This window comes from Haemaphysalis longicornis, unplaced genomic scaffold (genome assembly GCF_048455015.1).
Source record: "Haemaphysalis longicornis isolate Haplotype H1 unplaced genomic scaffold, Haemaphysalis longicornis Haplotype H1 scaffold_6, whole genome shotgun sequence".
NCBI classification, from domain to species: domain Eukaryota; kingdom Metazoa; phylum Arthropoda; class Arachnida; order Ixodida; family Ixodidae; genus Haemaphysalis; species Haemaphysalis longicornis.
The window spans coordinates 27,987,388-28,008,413 of NW_027526407.1; the positions used below are offsets into that span (position 1 = coordinate 27,987,388).

Consider the following 21,026-nt stretch of genomic DNA (forward strand, 5'->3'; position numbering starts at 1 on the left):
ATAAGAGATAACTCAAGAATGCTGCTCTTTTTAAATCGACCTTCCTTAGCTCAACCGTTTCCACTGGTGATAAATTCCATCTCTGCCAAACTATCCATCTCGTTTGATGACACCCTAAAAATGACCCCAAATGAACGCGTGGCACCTGTAGTCTACTTGTCTACGCGTGGAACGCGTAGACAAGTAGACAGGAAAGGCTCACTATTGAAAGTCAAACAGCACTTCGCATGCCTCCAAGACAAGTACACTGAGGCTGCTCAGTTTTTCACTGATGCATCGAACACCAAATAGGCTGTTTCCTGTGCAGCTGTTGGACAGCATATCTTTCAATAGCAAAAACAATGCATAAAAACACAACCATATTTACAGCAGAAGCACACGGAGTATATCTGGCTGTGGACCACATTATCACAAGCAAAACACATAAGTCTGTTATCTTCACAGACTCACTCAGCGTTGTCACGGCCCTGTCCACAGGAAAGGGCACCAAGAATCCCACATTTACTGCCCTTCTTAAAGCTCTGTACAAAGCACATCAGCTAAATTTAGAACTTATGTGTGCTGGGTTCCTGGCCATTGTGACATAGCTGGCAACGAGAATGCCGACCAGGCTGCCGCCAGAGCAGGTGAAAGAACCAGTATTGACATCACGCAAGCACCTTACCTGTATATGAAACCAGCAGTAAAACACATACTCCTTCAGCTGTGGCAGAAAGAATGGGACGGAGAAGTAAACAACAAGCTTCACTTGGTACAACCTATAATTGTCCGATCAGCTGCCAGGGAAAAAAGCAGACCCTTTGAGGTCTGGCGATGCATGCTACGAATAGGACACACACATGGCACGCATTCCTACTTCCTGACTGGTGACCAGCCGCCAAACTGTGCCAGATGTGGCGAGAGTCTTTCAGTCCTCCATGTTTTATTTATGTTTTGGTTGAGTGCTCGGCCATGGAACCAGAAAGGAGATGCTATTTCCCGGAAATGTATCGTAAGAATATGCCACGGCACATTGCCATGTTTTTATCAGACTGTCCTGTGTTCAATTTCAGCATAGTTTTAGAATACCTTGATGATATCAGTTTTTTAAAGAAGGTTTGTTTTAGAAAGTAGCATTCTCGTCCACCTCATTACCTTGTTCATCCGTAGGGTACTATTTACCGTGGCGCTATACACCGTTAGCTCATTCCATGCCTCATCACGCTCCTTACTGATCTTTTGGATCCGGCCCTTTACACCGAAGCAATTTTATGCACTATTTGCACTCATTCCATCAGCACATTTTTACCTCATCATAGCAATGGCGCTCTTGGCCTTAGATGCATGCCCTTGCGCCAAAAAACCCCACCAAAGAAGAATTTCTTCTCCCTCCAGTTCGACTTGCATCTGGCTAATGCCGGGGCCAGAAGCCGCAAAATCCTCCACAGGAGACGCCGTCTTCCTCGTAGAAGATGAAGCCATTGCGTAACCGCCGCTGGTCGGCTAACCCTTGATTTAGGGTTACCGTGGCGGCCGCCGCTTCGAAACTTCCGGGTTCGTAAAATGAGAAATAATGGCTTGCCTGGGGAAAATCTGGTCTCCCGGTAATCGCGTGGATAATCTATGTCTATTGGTACTAGTTTCGTGGCCTTGCATCCACTTGGCGCGTCAGAGGACCGGTACTTGGTGGATCCGACGGGAAGCACGACTGCATCGGTTGCCCCCACGCACGGAGTGGGAGTGCGCTAGGACGTGTCTTTTTCGTTCCGGGCAAGTGTTGCCACGAATGCGAACGCTGGAGTTTCTTGAGGCGAATGTTGGCCAATCTCCCAAAGTGGGTATGCTTAGCTTGAACGCGCGCTCGAGGCACGCGGCGATCGCTGGAGTGTTTTTTAATGAGCGTTTATTTTGCCACAGGGCATATAAGTGGGGGTATGAGTTGATGGTGATTAGATAAAAATGAAAATATTCGCTTCGCGGATGAAGTCAGAGTGAATGATTATGGCGCCCATGTATTCATGCGGCGTATGCGGAGGCGTCGTCTACGCGGAGGCCCGTCGCCGCAAGGTGCCGCAGCCTCGTCGGCCTCAAGGCGAGGCAGGACCACAGCGAGTGGTGAAGGTCGGCGATCGCGTCGCTGCGGTGGCAAACTGGGCAACCAGGGCTTGTAAAGGAACCTCGGTATTGAGCATAGAGATAACGTATTGAGGCCAGTGGCGGGTCACAGACCCCCACCCGAATCTTTTGTATTGTTTTTTTGTCAATATTGGCAAATCTTCCTAAGTGCGTATGCTCAAGGTTGTTCGTTTTCGGGTAAAACCCGATTTTGCGCGATTTTTACACGCCGAACATGTCCCAGGAGAATCGGATATTACCCCCGCGATTTCTCCCCGAATGGGCCTTTTCAAAGTAGCGATGGGTCCACCGTTCTCAACCGGTACTTGCTGGAAGCAAGGCCCACAAACACAGCTTTCGAACTCATCGAGTTATGGCATGACTCTGCCGCTCGCTACCCCAGGCTGGAAAATGCTGCACTGATCTAGGCCAGGCTAATTTCGAAACTGTACATGTGATCTCTGGAACTATCTCCTAGCTGAGGTACGTTCAACGATCGGACAGGTCTCGAATGGAGACAGACATGTTGCGTATGCAGATGACACAAGGATGCGTAAAAAATTGATGACCAGCTTTCAGCTTTTCGTGATATAAAATGTTTGATTTCTTAGAAGTTACCAATGCTCTTTACAGCCACCGTTACTGATCCATCTCCAGACGAATGCCAAATTTCGGAGCGTATTTTCTAGAATGCCCTAGCTGATATCCCCCGGATTTCCAGGTTGAAACAAACGCCAATTTTAGTACATCTGTAGAGTTTAGAAGCTCGTGGTACCTACTGATAAAATATGAGCGTATTTAGTACATCTGTAGACTTAACCGGAAGAAAACCCCGAATGTTTTAATGGTGTTACAGAACCAATTTGTCCCCGATTCTCAGTTTGATAAATAGCAGCCGATTTTTACCCCCTATTTTCAAAAAAATATAAAACCCGAAAACGAACCCTGGGCATGCAACGTGCGCTCGGCATTATCGCGGTATTTTGAGCTGCTGAAACCATACACAGACGATTCGCTCAAAAGCTTCGCTGTTAATATAACAGCACGTATGCACAACGAATGTTGCTTCGAGCCTCTAAAATGGTTCACTTTTTTTTTTTTTTTTGCGAGATGTAGCCTAAGGCAACGTTACTAGATAGGTTCAGTTGTAAAACTCTCCCCATGCGCCGTGTATCGCCGGCGTCTCCGTTTCTCGGCGTGCCGCGAGAGGGCGGGACCGCCGCATTTTGCTCTACCCGGCCGCTGCTCGTCGCGTGCAACGGCGCATCTCCCAACGCGTCTTCGGCCTTCTCATGACGTTAGCGCGCGATAATATTAAAGACTACCCGCTACCCGCCAAGTTGTCCGCGTCCAGACTACATCTAGGCCAGAGTACTTTCCAGTAGCTGTTCAGGATCGCTAATGTGGGGCGTAAAAGCCGTTCGTTACGGCTCATTGCTTTGCTTTCTTCAACAGGTCAGCCGAAGCGCATCGTAGTTTGCGCGCGCTTGCGTCGGCTGCTCGCTGGCAGTCAACCACGAGCGTGAACGGTCTGCAGCGAGCTGGTAGCATAGAATAAGCCTCCGTTAAAGCTTAGTTTGATTGACTCTTCCGAGTTTTATAAAAAATCATGAAACCGCTCATTTTGTTTCCAGCCAAAGAAGCAAGGTCAGCATTGGAGCTACGTCACTTAGTGGCTCTAGTAATTCAGGCCACTCGAAGACGAAACTGCCTAATTTTCTCGACGTCCTTTTTAGAATAGTATCTTTTTCATGTTTTGCCCTGACAACAGTTAGCTTTACCAAACGTCACTAAGAAGCGACATTTCTGCAAAAGGCGAAATATCTCTAACTGAAAGAATTATTTAGTCAATTAACTGACGAAGTTAAAATAGCTTACATGTCAATATAAGCATAAAGTTATTTTCAGCAATTCATTGGTTTTCACAGTACACACTTTACGGTAGACACAAATTTTATTAAGTAGAAAAATATATCCAACGTGTTTTTTTTTACAATACACCAAAGCACGTTAAGAGAAACAAAGTAAGTAATGAATAGAAACATGCAAGCATTTTTATTTAGAAATCAACTCCACATCTTTTTTGCTTACGGTGAATATGGCTACAAAATACCAAAGCATGTTAACAAAAAAAAGTAATGAATAGATACATGCATGCAAGGGTTTTTTTTTTTTTTTTTTTTTCTCATTTACAACAAACTCCAACTTTGCCAGCGTGCTTACATGTAGCTTAGCGCGTTTGCGCGCCGACTTAACCTGCACATTCAAGGGACGTTCTCACTGAAGGAATCTGGAATAGAAATGCATGCGCGTCACCAAATACGATTTGATGACGCGCGCAGAGAATTCCTCAGAGTGAAAGTCATTTTGTGTACGTACCGTTTGTCGATGTCCTGTACGTGAAAATGGCAGTCGCACGCTTTGGACTTTCTGAAAGCTCCTTATCCGCATGCGGGATGGCCTTGTGCCAGTGCGAGCGAAGCGTCGCATCTTTGGGAGCCGAGAAGAAGTGCCTGCCCGTGTTGCTCTTAATTGTTGCTGCTGGTACACCCGGGAACGAAGCAGCTAGGTCGGCATTGTCTGCCTCAGCCTCACATGCAGAGGCCCACATCAATGGAATACAGTCGCTGGCAAATCACTAAACGTGCCACTCGAACGGCATCGCGCATTCAACACTACGGAGAACGACCGCGCGAACAAGAAACGCCGAAGACCGAGGCACTGAATGCGCCGGCTACTGCGAGTACTGCTCTTCGGCAAAAAAAGGACCCGGAAGAACCACACAAGGGGCGAAAAAAAATGTCATTGTGTCTGCTGTTTATTGTAGCTATTTGCTTCCGAGAATGTAAATAATTACCAGATGTGTGCGCCCACCCACGCGCCCGCGCACGCACGAGAAAAGTATGCGCCGAGCGCTGAACCAGGAACGCGAAGGGAGAAGCATAAGCGAAACCGCCTGCGAGGCATCCGACTAAAACCTGACCACAACCGCCGCCAAATCGGCCTAAACGCACCCAACTATGCTGGCAACGCTGTCTTTTTGGCCTCGAAATCTCTCCAACTTTGGTGTGAAAAATTGAGGGGCTTTGGCCATGCTGACAACGCTGACAACGTTGTTTTGTGCTTTTCTTGTTCGTCTGTCCGTGCTTTTGCGGCACCGTTTCAACTGAACGGACGGACGGCCTGTACGCTGTTGTAGTTTGAAATGGCAGCTGTTATCTAGCTGACGTTCCTAGGGTGCTACCGAGCCTCACGTCAGTCCGCGCCTCAACTTCGAACATTCAGCTTCGACGACGCAAAGGCGGAGACTTAGCGAGCTCGATTTTGTGGCCGTCTACGTCGGTGGTAGCGACAAGCTCGTCAGGAGGTAAGTGTTTAGTCATGTGATATTGCGCTTTTTATACCCCGAAGAAAACACACAAGGTGTTGCTGGCTTAAGGGCTCGTGGTAGAAGTGTAGGCTCATTTTAAAGTGGGTAAGCTACGTGCCATATTTCTTGCGAACGCGCACCCAAAAGCATAGCGTCGTGATTTTTTTTTTGTTCTTAGGGGCTCGTCTGCGTAACTGAGCTCGAATCTGCTAGCTATGGTGTCACTATGCTTACTACTGGTGACAGTTATTACACCGAGGTGGACGTTCACAGCCCCAGTAAGCAGAACAGGGGTTCTGGGTTGCATGCACAAATGCAAAGTGGGCACAGTTTCGGAGGTATTTATTTCGGTATCGTATGTGATCGAGACGTCGCTCACTGCTTCCATTACAGGGGCTGGTCGAAAATTTCCACTACAGTCGGCGCACGTGTACGAGTGGCCGACGGGTGACCTGCGCTGTTTCTAAAGAGAGACAGACCTTCCTCAAGAGACTGCTTGTCGATGCCTTGGGCTAAGGGCGTCACTGTTCTCGTTTCGGGTGTAAGTATTTCGCAAAATCTGCGCTTCGCAGCCTGTCTTTCGTAGAGACAGTGCAGTGAAAGTATATTCCTGTTGAGAAGCTGGATTATATAAGCGTGCGTGCGTGCGTGCGTCCGTGCGTGCGTGCGTGCGTGCGTGTGTGTGTAAAAATACAATTTGCACCTGTCACCACAATTTCTGTTGTAATTTTTTAGGAAACATAATTGAGAATTCCTGGCGCTCGCACGCAGGAGTTAGAAGATTGAATGGATTCCACAGGATACATGCCGCGACTTATTCTGTTCAGGGGAAAGTGAAATGGAGACACTCGATGCTAACAATGAACATACTGCATACCATGAGGTGCACCCACCTAATGCACTCACATTTGGTGCCCAAACATTGGTGTTGAGTCCATTCAAAGCTGCTGTTTTTTTTTTTTTATCGCTAAGACTGCACTACAGAGGTTGCTGTACATGGCCGTTTTAGAAGTCAGTTATTTATTGCAATTTACTAATGAAATTGCGTTTCGGCAATAATTTCCTCAAGCAATGCAAGTGGGGTTTTAAGATTAAAGGAGCCTCAGGTAATCGAAGAATAGGTAGCCATCGCTACTTTTTTGCTGACACGGGGCACTCCTTGACCGGACTGGTCCCACATCGCCAGACGAGAATTTTTCTCACATTGCTCATGCCGTAGTCATCATCCTGAGTCTATTTGTGTACACTCCAGAACAGAGGCCTGTCTGCTCCATATCCGATTTCTCCTATCCTGCTTTATCCAAATCCATCTGTTGCCCATAGGTTTTCCTCTCACACTCATCCACCGAGTGTTCCGTTTTATTGAGGCCTCTCATTCCTTGATTGCAATCTTATAGGTGTGTGCAAGTTTTCATGTAACAAAAGGTGCTTTTAAACGAGTAGTGATGCCAAATTCCTTGATGAAAAATTAATCATAATGTTTGACTTCGATCTCTACGTACAGTGCTCAGCGATTGAAACGCGACACTCGGAGCGCGTGGCTGCCGGTGCTTGTTGCGCCACAGGTGAGCGTTTGTGAAAGCGAGCTGATGCATTGTGGTATGCGATGAGCGTGAGAGCGTTCGTGACGCATGCTTAGTGTATCCGGGAGGCAGCCCTTCAGTGTGTGGTTCTTGGCGGCGCCATAGGGGTGCTACATGCCATGGCTTCAAAACGCTGCACCTGCGTGCTGCGCCGCGACGTGCGAAGCTGGGCGAGCTGGCACCGCGCGCATTATGAAGAATTTGAATGCACATTTATCGCGATGTGTTATCGTGGCGCGGCGCAGCGTTTTGAAGCCGTGGCATGTAGCACCCCTATGGCACCGTCAAGAACCACACACTGAAAGGCTGTCTCCCAGATGCACTAAGCATGCATCACAAATACTCTCACCCTCACCGTATACCACAAGCGTCAGCTCGCTTTCACAAGCGCTCACCTGTAACACAACAAGCACCGGCAGCCACGCGCTCAGAGTATCACGTTTCAATCGCCGAGCGCTGTACACGGTCACTGGCCAATTTCTTTGGAATGTCCAATAATTCGAAAGCATCAGTGGCACTGCCATCTACCTAGTTGTGCCAGTGTATAACGACGTCTGAAATTTCATACGGTGAAGTTATTCGCCATCTGATTTTTCTGACTTTTTGTTTGCCGCGACGAGAGGTCCAAAATGGCCGTAATCGCAACAGCTCCATTTCTGTTCTCTTTATCCCACAGCCTTTAACTACAATTTTCACGTTCCACCCTTGGCCAACTTCTTCTGAGCAGCTCTTTCTCTTCCTTCACATATTTGTTTGCCGCGACGAGAGGTCCAAAATGGCCGTAATCGCAGCAGCCCCATTTCTGTTCTCTTTATCCCACAGCCTTTAACTACAATTTTCACGTTCCACCCTCGGCCAACTTCTTCTGAGCAGCTCTTTCTCTTCCTTCACATAAAGCATTACAAGTTTCTCCGTTGTGGGTTACTACCAGTGAGATTGCGTTATCCGCGCACATTCGTTTTTTCAATTGCTTTCACATTCTCTTTTTTTTATACTGAGTAACTTCAAATTAACCAATATATTGGGTTTTAGCTTTGAATTATCAAGCAATTTCTTCTACTGAATTGCGTGTAAAATTACTGGGACCTGAACATCACTTCCAATTAACTGAAAATTCTAATTGGGTGACTTGAAATTATCAAGAGTCGACTGCAGTTGAATGGCTTGCTCCAGGGATTTAAAAGAGGTGAGGTACACTAGTGGTTGGTATGACCTTTACTTTAATGTCAGGATTGCAGCAAGTAATAACTCTTGGTTTCTTACTCATACCACCACAATGATGGGAAAGTTCTTTCCAGATTATAAATTTTGCACAGGTAGCATTGCACTTCAGCCAACATTAGCAAGAGTTACACTTTTGTGCAAGGCTTTTGTGGTGCGCTTTCCTGCATAGCTTTGGTGTCGTGCTAAAAAACCTACCCCAAGGAACAAGCCATGCAGTGAGGCTTGAAAGTTTGCATGTTGTGCGGCAGAGCCAACTTTTATTTCTGTATTAATAAGCTTAAAATCAGACCTTTAAGTGAACCAGAGAACAGTAGGCCATTTGCCCTTAGGAGCGCATGGAAAAACAACTAACGAAGCAGTTGCACAGAGGAATGACCTGAGCGGCATTTCCAGTTTGAGAAGCTCAGGGTAAAATATGTTTTGAGAGGAGGCTGAGAGCAATGGATCGACATAGGTGGACAGCTAAGGTTTTCAGGTACATATACATGGAAAGCGTGGGCACGCAGTGGTTAAGGACAACTAGATGAAATGCAGAAACAACAGTGGAGAAGCTAAGACAGCCAAAGTAACCAAAAGGAGGCAAGGCAGATAGAAATGAATAAATGGAGAGAAGAAATAGAAGCTAAAACGTCGTTAGAAATGTACAGGGCTGAGAAATTGGACAATAGAAAGGAAAATTTCTACGATAATTCTAAGGGAAGCGTTTTGCTTCTTGAGGCTAGGACAGATTGCTTGCGAACTAAGAGCTTTGTGGGGAAGTATACTCAAAGTGATGGGGTATGCGCAGTCTGCGGAAAAGAAACAAACTATGTGGCACATAGTGTTTGAATGCGAGGGTATCCATCCAAACCTAGAGGGAAATGTTTGGCTTCCAGAAGCCGCAGGGTTTCAGGGTAGCACAGAGGAAGTCAACTTCAGGGCTGTCGAGGCGACAAAGAGAAGATTAGAATGCTGGTGGACGAAAAGCACACAGGGGAATATTGCCTAGGACAGTTACCACGTGTAACAGAAAGAATAAGTATTCTGTGCCTAATAAGTGTTTTTTGTGCCTGCCCTAAGAGCAGAGCTAGTATTAAATGCGTGTAAAACACGGGTATATTAGTTTTTTTTTTTTTTTGGTAAGATGACATGTCATCACCCCGCTACAAAAGGGATACCACTATCAGTCATCATCATCATTATTAATGAGGTGCAAGCCTTATCTGCTCCATGAGGCGAAATATTTAGTGTTATAAGCAGTGAATAGCCCTGATATTTATCAGGTATGCGTGGAGCATAGCTTATGAACAAAAGTGTGCTAAAAGGTGAAATAACAAAAAACGAAGCAAGTCCTTGGTGGCTCTTGCAAGACTGCGTGGCTCAATAACCTCCCATCTGGAGCCATCAGATTGCCTGGTAATTGTCGGAGCTGTTGGGGGACTACATAATTGTGCCTCAATAGCACGCCAGGCGAACCTATCAGTTTACGTGATGTTTCTCAAAGGTATTGGAGTTACTAGCACCGTGTCTTGGTATGGAATGTGCTCGACGTCGGGTGTACTGCTAGATTCTGCACCAGCTAACTTTGGTCGACCAGGCAAGTACAATGACAAGACCAAAGTGCAGGAAGCATATAATGCCAGCTGAAGCCACAATGCTTGTTATTTAAAAACCACATAAGCAGACTAAGTGCCCCAAGGAATTTTTGTAAATTATAAATGCTTCAAACAGTAAACAATGTTGCAAATTGAATTAATGGTGAACACTAATCATGAAGAATTTTAATTTTCCCACCTTTAACATAACATATAAATAGCCATTTCATTTTGTCTTTGAAATATTTATTGCCTTGGTGGACTTGCCCATTTTACCCATTTTTTAAATGTAAAACTGATGCTTCATTTAATTAGTCTATTGCTTCGGTTAAAGTGAAGCAGGAAATTTGTAATGCAAGTTAAAGGTGTCATGGCCATACAACTTCTCACGTGAAACACATATAAACATTTTTTCTTGCATGCTCATGCTCCCAGCGCTGCTGGAGCAGCAAAAAAAGTAAGGAAAAAAACGGAAAAAAACACTTTTCAAAAATGAACAAGGGCTGGAGTTAAACAGCTGTATATCATGCTTTTCCTGACTGGGGTAAATTGAATAATGCCAACTGTTCAGCTACAAGGTTAGGATAGGTTAGGTATAAAAGAAATTTCATTGCAACACAGGCAATCTGCTTGCCATTTCTTATTTAGAGGGCACCCCTTAAGTGCCCGCTTCGCTTCTGTGGTTTCACGTCGCTGTCGGCTTCGGTGTAACCGAATAAAGAGGGCACCAGAGATACATGAGATAGAGCAAACAGGAAGGTGGAGGTTCACATCACTGTCGGCTTCGGAGTAACCGAATGAAGAAGAGGGCACCAGAGATAAATGAGATAAAGCAAACAGGAAAATAGAGGAGGAAAGTATGGTGAAAGTGTGAGGGGGAGGGCAGTAAGCAGAGGCCGCGCGAGACATGCTCGGCAGCAGTGAGGCACTGTGATAGCACGAGGTCGCGGGTTCGATTCCCGGCCGCGGCGGCCGCTTTTCTGATGGAGGCGAAAAGCAAAAACGCCCGTGTGTACGAGATTTCGGCGCACGATAAAGATCCCCAGGTGGTCAAAATTAATCCGGAGCCCTCCACTACGGCGCGCCTCATCGCCTGCGTTGCGTCGGCGCGTTAAACCCCACAATCAGTCAGAGGCACTGTGATAAAACACCGGAGTTGCGCCCGCTGTCGTGTGTTCACTGATGACGCGGTCACTTCTGAGACACAGCAGCTACGCGCCGTCACCGAGAAGACTGCAGTTTGCACTGCGCTCCGATTTTGCATTGGGGGTATCGTAATCTTGAGCAACCTATTTTTTTTTTCCATTCTTTCTTTACTCTTTTTTTTTTCCTTTTGAGAATTATTTCTAGCTCAGTGTTCAGAGAGGTTCACAGTATACTAGTTACGTATTATCATGTTTGCGATTTCTTCTAGTGCAGCCAGTGGTGAGCAAATTCAGTGTCAGGTATTCTGCTACCAATCATATCAAAATCACTCTGTACAAACTGCAATGGAGGACAAAACACGCATGGACTGCCGACAGAGCTCAGAACATTTATTTTGCATTCCAACTTTTTAAATGCTACCTTATCTTTATACGCACAGTGGGCAATGGTATCATCATGCTGGACTCCAATGTGCCAGTGTATTTGTCCAACAATGCTCAAACCATAGAAGAAATCATTGTTTCTGAAATAAACCAAACAGAACAAGCTATTCTTAGTTGAGCGCCAGTTTTCTTGTGTGAGCCATGAATATGGCGGAAAAGCCAGCTTGTTCTATTTCACACATCTGGAGAATGTAGAAATGTGTGGAAGCTTACCTCAGGTGCCACACACACCGAATTGAACATAGCTTGCACGATATGGAAAAAACAGTGAAAACATGTCTGTTACTGGTGGCTGGTCACAGAAAAGAACGAATAAATGCCGGACTTTTCTGAAAGACAACTCTAGCAGCAAGCCACACGGTCCGCAGAAGCAGCGCGACACAGGACAGTGAGCGTGCTCACCCACTGAAAGACAGCATAACTAAATAAAAATACCTTGTATGCATTAAAATTTTCTGCCAATCCATTATGGTGACACAATTGCTACAAGTGCATTCTCATTGCACCATAATTTGCAACAGCGGATTTTGTGTTTTGTGGATGAATACCATGCTACTTTGGCTTTGTTTTTAAGCTTAATGAGTACCCAAAATCGCAATAATTGTAAGTGGCCTCTCAATTTAGCGAAATGTCGATGCTCGTCTGGTAACATTGATGTCAACAAACTTCCAAGATGGCGGCGTCCATGTCTGTTTACGGCAAGTGAGTTATCGAACTCAAATACCGCTTAATAATTATTTACGGTCTATATTACGAGGTTTTCGAGCTTAAGTGACGCACCCGAAGCCCAAATAGCTTCGAAGCCTAGCGATTCTCTACTGTTAAGCTGTGTATAGTACAAATAGCAGTGGAATCGGCCGACCTGCTTACCGGCGTTGTTGCACGTCCCGTGGCTGTAACTTGGTTGCTTCATTGTTTGCGGCTGCGCCGTTGTTTTTATAGTACTCCTTTGATGTTCAGGCATGATTTGCCGTGAATGTAACCTGCCTGGTTGCATCGATATCGTTGAAAACCGCGAAGAATGACCGTTACGATTTGCCGAACTTCGCTTCGAGAACTTGTGACGATGCGATGACGATTGGATGTCTTGCGAGTGAGAGAGTGCGAATCAGTCAATGATCGAACATTCGTTTGAAAACATTTAAATGTGATGAAATCTGATTTTTATGAGGTTGAAATTTACGGGTAAATTTGTCCGCGGTAAGGCGAGGGCGACGCTCACAAATGTTGCACACATCGGTGGCGCAGCTGCGGGTATTGCGGACGTTCAATGGGAATGTGTAGCGAAAATTAGAAGTTGATTAAACACTGAAAGCGTTCATAATAACCGAACATAATAGACAGGACGAGATTGCGATACACGTTTGCATGTTTTGGAACATGCAGTGAGCACCTTGCTTACAGGTTGGTTAACTTCGATGGCCAAACAATTATGGTGCTTTTTGCTTCAGCTATCAAATATTACTCCACAATGGAGTACGCTGGAATGCTATCCCCATACACTGCAGGGTGTCGTTACGTTCTAATGTCCATGCAATGCATCCAGTACTGTGGCCCCACTGTCGCTCAGCTGAATGCTGGGGAGTGCCACATTTTATCAGAAAATGTGATGTGTGCCTGACTGTATCAAAATTTGCCAGGATCCACAGTACAAACGTCAGGAGTTCCTCCACCACAATTTAATCTGGCTGGTGTTGTAGTGGCCAAGGCCAAAAAGCGTTGGCTAAGAAGCTATGCACAAGTTTATGCATCTTGCCTATGCCACTAGTGCGTATGTATACAAAATATGCGGGCACACATATATGCATACACCAGCATATATGCTTACAGAATGCAATGCATGCTAGATGAAAAAAATTTGTTTACGTAATGTCAATTGATGTGGTAGTGCTTGAACAGACACTGCTTAGTGACTGTTACTTATCTTGTTTTGTGTGACTAGTTCAGCCACTATTCTGGGTTCGACAGTGCATGATGACCTTGGCATTGTTTATGCTGTGAAGTTCTAAAAGCGTGTGGCTAAGGCGTTGTGCTGCTGAACACGAGGTCGCGGGTTCGATTCCCGGCCACGGCGGCCGCTTTTCTAATCGAGGCGGAAAGCAAAATTGCTCGTGTGTGTGAGGTTGCGGCGCACGTTAAAGATCCCCAGGTGGCCAAAATTTATCCGGAGCCCTCCACTATGGTGTGCCTCATCACCTGCGTTGCGTCGGTGCATTAAACCTTAAAATCAATCAATCAAGTTCTAAAAGCGTGATGATGAACACAATATCAGCTGAATTAAACCCTACAATCAATCAATCAAGTTCTAAAAGCGTGATGATGAACACAGTATCAGCTGAATTGCATGGCCTGTTTCTTGGAAACTATTGGAGGGTAGAAGAGAAAATGTTTGGGCATGTTGGTTCATACTCACACAAGAAACAGTGCAGTAAAAACACAAGTCGAGGACGGGACAAGTGCAACGTTTCAACAAATTCTTTATTGCAGGACCAGCGCATATAAACACATCTGGCTCGTAAGAGGAGAAAAGGAAACAAAAACAAACAGCAAAAGATGAGAGACGAAAACCGCCACGTGGTTTGCAGGGCAGGAAAACAAAACGTACAAACCACATACAGACATCTGGCCACTAGAGAAACGCTACTTTTTGTGCACTACTTGCCACGAATGGGGCTCCATTTTTCAAATTGATGAATACCAATTCGGTTGTGTTTTAAGAAATATTACAAAAGGCAAAAGTAGCAACTGGTCCTGATAAATAGTGATTATAAAAGTTCCCTCAGCTTTCTTGCAATTCTCAAACTTACTTAACTTTAAATCGGTATAAATTGGAATCGCTAAGCTCACATGCCAAATTGCTTCGGTGTCTGCGCTTGTGTCACGCAGTGGTGTAGCCCCAAGCTAGCACATCAGGATGGCTAGGTTCTACTGTCTCACCCTTCGGAAGACGCTCCTCTCCGTTTTCTTTATGCTGACGCACGGGCAGGCTATGGCGGCAGCGTCCACCGCTCTAGCCAGGCCGTGGCCGACACTGCAGCGTTCAGGACGCCGCCCCCGCGGATTTCAAGTAACGGCTGGTAGAATCTCTGGTTTCACTCGTTGTAGAGCCACGTGTGAGAAGAATTCAAGGGATATCTCATGGGCAGTTGTTGTAGGTGTCGTTTCAAGCTTTGCTTTCCAACAGTTTTTCGTTTTGATGTTTTTCTCTCTTCCTCTCCTATTACAAGCCAGATGTGTTTATACATGCTGGTCCTACAGTAAAGCATTTATCGAAAGTTAGCTCTTGTCCCGTCCTCACCCCATCCTTTGCTTCTACTGTGCTGTTTTCTGTGTGGTCTAACATTGTTACACTCTTTCTTTTCTTCTTTCTTGCACGCATATTTCGGCAGACTTCAGAGGTTGACAAAATGACAGATGCAATTCAATAAGGTAGGGCACCTAGCAAACTTATACTAAAATTTATCTGTACTACTTGCATCACTACACACTGTCACAGCCATCACTAACTTGGGGGAGGAGCCGCACCCCACTAATGAGAGGGTGGGGAATGATGAGTGGGATCACGACTGTGCTTACAAGAAGCAGATGTGGTCCTCACTAGTGTAAGAAAGCCATGGAAGCATGATGCAGCTTCTTATATGTGACAGTTACGAACGAGTAGGATGCCGCTGTCTCCCTTCCGCATCATCATTCCTTCTCTCGGTCTTGCCATCTTTGACATGCTGGCCACGTCATCCAGCAAGATGAAGAGCATAACACTGCCCCTTCCAAAGGAGCAGTGTTATGTCACCCATGCCTCATTGACATGGAGCCTCCTTTAAGGAGTGCGTGTGTGTTTGCTCATGCATATATGTGGAATTGCATTGTGCCATGTAATCCTGTAAAAGGAGAAATTGATTTTTTTCTTCTTGCAATCATTTGTCTAACTGTTACTGCCTTTTTTTTTTTTTGCCAGGACCTGTTACTCCCAGGGAGCCACAAGCCAGGACGCAACAAACTTGGTATAAACTTCGCACCACTGGTGTTATGTTGCTGGAGCCCAACTTCTGTTCATGGTCAGCGGAGTAGGGTGCCTCATTTGTTTGAGCTGCGTGTTAGAGCCAGGACACTTGCAGAGCAAGAAGAAAGTGATTGCTGTGGAGCGATTCAGTGATTTTGTTGCTCATGCCCTGCCAAAGTGCAAAAAGAATAGTTTTGCAAAGAATTATTAACACTGCTAAACTTTTTTCTTTGCGTGCGACAGCAGCAACATGGCCAAAGCATTTTTCATTTTGGTTCCTATCGCTTTGGTACGAGGGCGTGGCTCAAAAAGATATCCTGAAGATAACTACATGTACGGTTCTCATTGCCGGCCTTGACCGGGGTCCACTGTTGTATACCCAACTTGGCCACATGTAGGGCTGGCAAGCCACCTTGAGGAAGGTGCTACAAGAGGGGCGCAGCTTATCTGAATGCGCCACAGCCCCTGAAGAAATGTTTGTCGAGTAGTGCTCCTGCTACTGCAAAACATTATGCTTCCGCGCAAGAATGACTGCGTTGCCACGCTTGAAATATTGCCAAGTTGGAACTGTTTTGGACACACTCAAGCGTTTCCGCATGTGCGCAAACGAGCGTCGCCAAAAAAAAGCTTCTCCATGTAAAGACAAAGTTGGTAAAGGTTCTGAACGTTTGAATGAACGGGTATGCTCAAAAACTAATAATGGTAGTCAAGCAGGCAGATATAGTACCTGTATGGTTTAGTTGTGCACTTTGACTTCTGCATAGGTGAGAATTGGGTCCGGCTGACTGATGCTGACTTGTGACTAAGTGCCCAATTCGAGGTGCTGACTGGTGATATACATACTGACTGGAACGGTCGGTACTGATTGATACAGCCACTACATCTTCGGCCAGCAGTCACACTGTGAGAAAAGCGAAGCTGGCGAGGTTGGAGATTATTTAGCCCTCCTGACGGGGCGTGCCGCTCCTACCCAGCAATTTTTTGGCACACTGGCCCCCATTGTCGCTGGCTGCCATGGGTAGGTCACTATCTATGAAGCCAGTCGTCGTTTTAGCCACGGCAAAGTAAAAAAATTCCCCCGCATTTCCCCGAGGGGGAGAATGTGAAAGTGCGAGTGCACGGTTGTCGGCCCGCTTGCGCCGCTTGCGCTCGGCCCCCGCAGCCCACCGCCTCACCGCCTTCTCTTCCATCTCTTCCATCGGGTTTGTAGTATCACGTGTACACCACGCAGTTATCAAGCCGCTATAACGCCGCTGAGTCGCCAACGCACGCCGCTGACGACGTAGTTTGAATGCGTTAAAGATATAAGGCGCGTCACTAACACTGATATCAGCGTCGCGTCCGTGGCTTGGTCGGTAGAGCGTCGCGCTGCAGCCGCAAAGTCCTCGGATCGAAACCTGGCGCCGGATGCTGTTTCTTTTTTAAATATAGAGGAGCACTGCGGACGCCGCCGCCGCCGGCGGTGGATGGTTTGGGGTCGCTTATAAAGTGCATAATCCACATGGATTGTTTATGTATTGTTGTTGAAGTGCAGTTATATAGAATTTAATTTCTCCATGTCAGAATATTTCTCCAATGCCAGAATATAATTTTCAATGGGTACGTGTGCCTTTCATGGCCATTGCTATTGTTTTTGGTGCCTACAGTTTTGTACACTTCAATGTAAGCACACAAATGACACAAATATATTTGTTAATTGCAGTTGTACGCCTTGTAGCATAAAACCTGCATTACAAGTGTATGTCGGTGTATATATTTGTGTGGATTGTTATGAATAAAATTTATTTACTAGTGCGATTCCTTTTCTTGTGTTGCATCTTGTCATTATAGTTTGTATCTGCTTGTCCAAGTGTCAGTTCTACCCACCGCGGTGGCTCAGTGGCTAAGGCGTTGCGCTGCTGAGCACGAAGTCGCGGGTTCGATTCCCGGCAGCGGCGGCCGCTTTTCTGATGGAGGCAAAAAGCAAAAACGCCCGTGTGTACGAGATTTCGGCGCACGTTAAAGATCCCCAGGTGGTCAAAATTAATCTGGAGCCCTCCACTACGGTGCACCTCATCGCCTGCGTTGCGTCGCCGTGTTAAACCCTAAAATCAATCAAGTGTCAATTCTACAAGTAACCTTGACTGCCAGGTCCTGCTTAACAGATTGAAATGAAAATATGGCAGCAAAGCAAGCCATAAATCCTACTTTATTTTTCACTAAGTGCAGACAAAATTTTTACTGATTTTTTACAGTTCGTCCGAGTACACTAGCTGGCAGGAAAGGCCTCCACGGCACTATTACAAATTTAAAAGTTCCCATTCATAACATGAATGGGATGACAACTTGACCAAAATGTTTAGAGGTGGCACAACTTTTCACTGCGACCAATAGCATTATCTACCTGTCTGCTCTTGCCTGAAATGGCAATATCTGGTGTAGACCATGGTTTGCTCACTGTTGATAGAAATACCCTAAATCCTGAAGGGCTGCGATAAAACACCGGTCTGTCAAGGGAGCACCAAATTTCTAAGTCAATACAAAATCTGAAAGTAAAGGTGCTCTATTAGTCTAATGTAGTTAAGTGACCTCAACAGCTGAAATACGCATCCTTTTTGCAGGAGGGAGGGAGGGGGCTTCGTTTTACAAGCCGAAGCTGCACATGCTTCTTGAAGGACACCACATTAGGAGCTATGGATCAAGTTGGACCACTTGGGTGCCTTGAAATGTGCAACGAAGTCTCTATACAGAGGTTTTCTTTTCAACCTCTGCCAGAAAAATGGCTGCCACAGCTGGGATTGAACCCACGTCTTCGATGATGGCAGCAAAACATCCTAGTTGCTGGGCAGCTACAGAGGGTTACCGCAAGACACGCCTGCTTAGGTCGGCTTTATTGCACGACACCTACGCCATGCAAGAAAGCCTAATGCATGCAAAACCTTGCCCAAAGCCAATTTGTTCACTCTGGTGTACATTAGATGAAGTGGAATGTTACCAGTACAGAGTTTATGAGCTGGGAAGAACCATCTACTCAAGAGAACGGCATGAGCAAGACATTGAGTTATTACTTGTTGGCCATGCCTGCAGTAACATCGTGGTCCTAGTAGGCATGCATAGCAAGGGCCTCTTTTGAATGACTGGAAGGACTGCATCCAGTCAAATATATACTGCTATTCACAGCATGTTGAAGAACCACATCCATGTGTGCCAAATTTTGTTCACTGCTCCGCTGTCTTTTCTTCACCTTTTTTTTTTGTACCATTTTCTAATCAGTGCACACACTCTCGTGTTAGGTCGTGATTGCCCAAGTTATCTTTGACCTCAGCTTTCAAAGCTGTTACACTAAACCAATGTTATTCATATTCGAACATAACTTATTATATTTGCAGTTACTTTTTCTACTTGCACGTGATTTGCAGTACCGAATTTTATCATTGTACACTTCTAGCAAAAAGGAATATCGCAGGAGTAGTGCATCTAATTCCTTTGGAAGACAATGTTTGTGTTTCCGCAATCTGATGTAGCATGCGCAGTCGGCGCTTCATTTTCATTGTTTTCTGTGAACTACATATCCTCGATTATAAAGAAGAGTTTGGAAGTCATTTGACTACAGGAAGTGCAAGTAGGAGCGCTTGAGTGGAGGAAGCACAGCTTGGTCATCGTTCTGATTTGTTTTTTGTTCAGTACGACGACTGTGTGTGACACTGAGCTTCGATATCAGTTGAAATAGTTGGCCTGTCCTTCCGCTAGTGGAGCCTGTGGGGCCAATACACTGCACAAGCATGAGGCAATAAAGCCACACAGGCCAGAATCCGGATATATATATTGTAAGAAAACTGTGCCTCTCTCACAAAGCCATGTTGATTCCCCGAGCTGGGGCTCCCCGCTTTTTCCGCCCCTCCAAGTTGGTGGCTGCCCTCTTTGCTGTCGTAGTAAATTGACCACTGGCCATGCTCAGCTCCTTTTTCCCAAGGCTTCACACCTCTACAAGTACCAGAGTCCGCTTAAGATGAACTCCATATGTGCCATGATTAAGATGAACAACACTTTTGTTCACTTGTAACATCCACAACGCAATAACGTACGCTTAAGACGAATTTCTGGTAACACAAATTTTCGCCGTCCCCTCGAGTTTGTCTTAATGTATATATATATATAATGCTAACCGTCTCTCCGTACTATCGTCCGCTGCGCATCCTGTGCAGCTACAGCACTCACTAAGTGGGTCCAGATGGACCCTGCTCCTGGTGCCTCCACACTATAACAGTACCCTGTCCTTGCCAATCCCTGAAAGAGCATGCGCCACTATTCAGGGCACACACAGGCTTGACTGACAGGCTTCACTCAACAGCGGGCACAACACTACAAAGTGGGGAACCTAGTGCTCCCGCATAAAAATAGTGCAGGTGGAAACGTTATCTGTTGTGTAGTCCTCTAAACATCTTGGCTGACTCTTATAAGGCAAAAGCTGTGTCACCAACGGCTACTGCAGACCATTTTTGAAATAAAACTTTTCCCACGATCATACCAAGGTCACACCGAAATGTGCACAACTTTAAAAAGGTCGCCTCCAGATGAAATCTTACGACTGTGTTTTCGGTACCTTTAAAGTGCGCCATGCTTTGTACAACAACAACACAAGGAAAGGTGCACAAAATTTGTGGTAAGAAGCATGCTAAGCCCCTTGTTAGTTGTGCGATGAGACACCTTTGACTTGACATAAAGCTTTCATTGGCCAAATCAGCTGATGTATCAGGGACCCCTTGAAAATGTGCACCTTTGGTAGAAAATTACACAGGCCATTTGAGTGCAACATTGTAATTGTGCACCCAAGTTGACAAAAAGAAAAATAGTGGAAGAAAGCACGGATGCAATGGCACATAATGTAACAAACGTTTTGTATCAAATGAAAGAACAATTTGTGAGTGAGCCCCCTCTTTATCAATCTACTCCAAGGAATGTGCTCTTGCCAAACGCCTGTGACCTTTTTTTATGCTTCTTATACCTGATCGACATACCCTAAATAAATCGGTTGCAAGTAGCGCCCGTCCTGTCTGTTCAATGTCCTTGTGGTCTTCGCACCCAGAACTGATGCACGTACCAATGAGCTCTTGAAGAGTGGTTGGAAGGTAAAAGTGGCTATGGTGCAGCTGTTCCACTAGTAGAAACAGAAAATCTGGGGTGCTTGGGTATAAAACAGATTTTCACCCAAAGGCCAAATTGGGCATAAAACAGCACATCATCCTATCCTAACGCCGAATGCAAGCACAAAACAGTGCGGCACTTTTCTGCTGTATATGTGGCAATTATTTGGAAGCAGTCTGTACCTGCCTTGCTGACATAAATATAAGCGAAGCAGGCATCATAAGTGGGTAGCACAGGTCACAGCTGTAACTAGAGCTTCTATGTACAGTTAAAAAGCATTGTGCGTTTCGTTGTTCGCCCTTCGCACAAACTTAAGACTACATGCTCATAAATTCTTCTGAACGGAACATACATATACCGACACACGTCAAAATATGCGACTACAGATCCCACAGGAACATCTGAAGCGGAGCTTGCACGCTCTAGTAGAATGTAAAACCATGTTGAAGCACACTAGATTATCGAGAA

At 45.7% G+C, this 21,026-nt stretch overlaps 1 long non-coding RNA gene across 1 annotated transcript; it reads left to right on the plus strand.

Moving 5' to 3' along the window:
- The first annotated feature begins 5,206 nt into the window (after positions 1-5,206).
- On the plus strand, positions 5,207-15,541 carry LOC144142374 (uncharacterized). Its single transcript, XR_013316974.1, has 3 exons — positions 5,207-5,461; positions 5,858-6,005; positions 15,390-15,541. It is a non-coding gene; the product is annotated as an uncharacterized LOC144142374 (long non-coding RNA).
- The last annotated feature ends 5,485 nt before the right edge of the window (positions 15,542-21,026 follow it).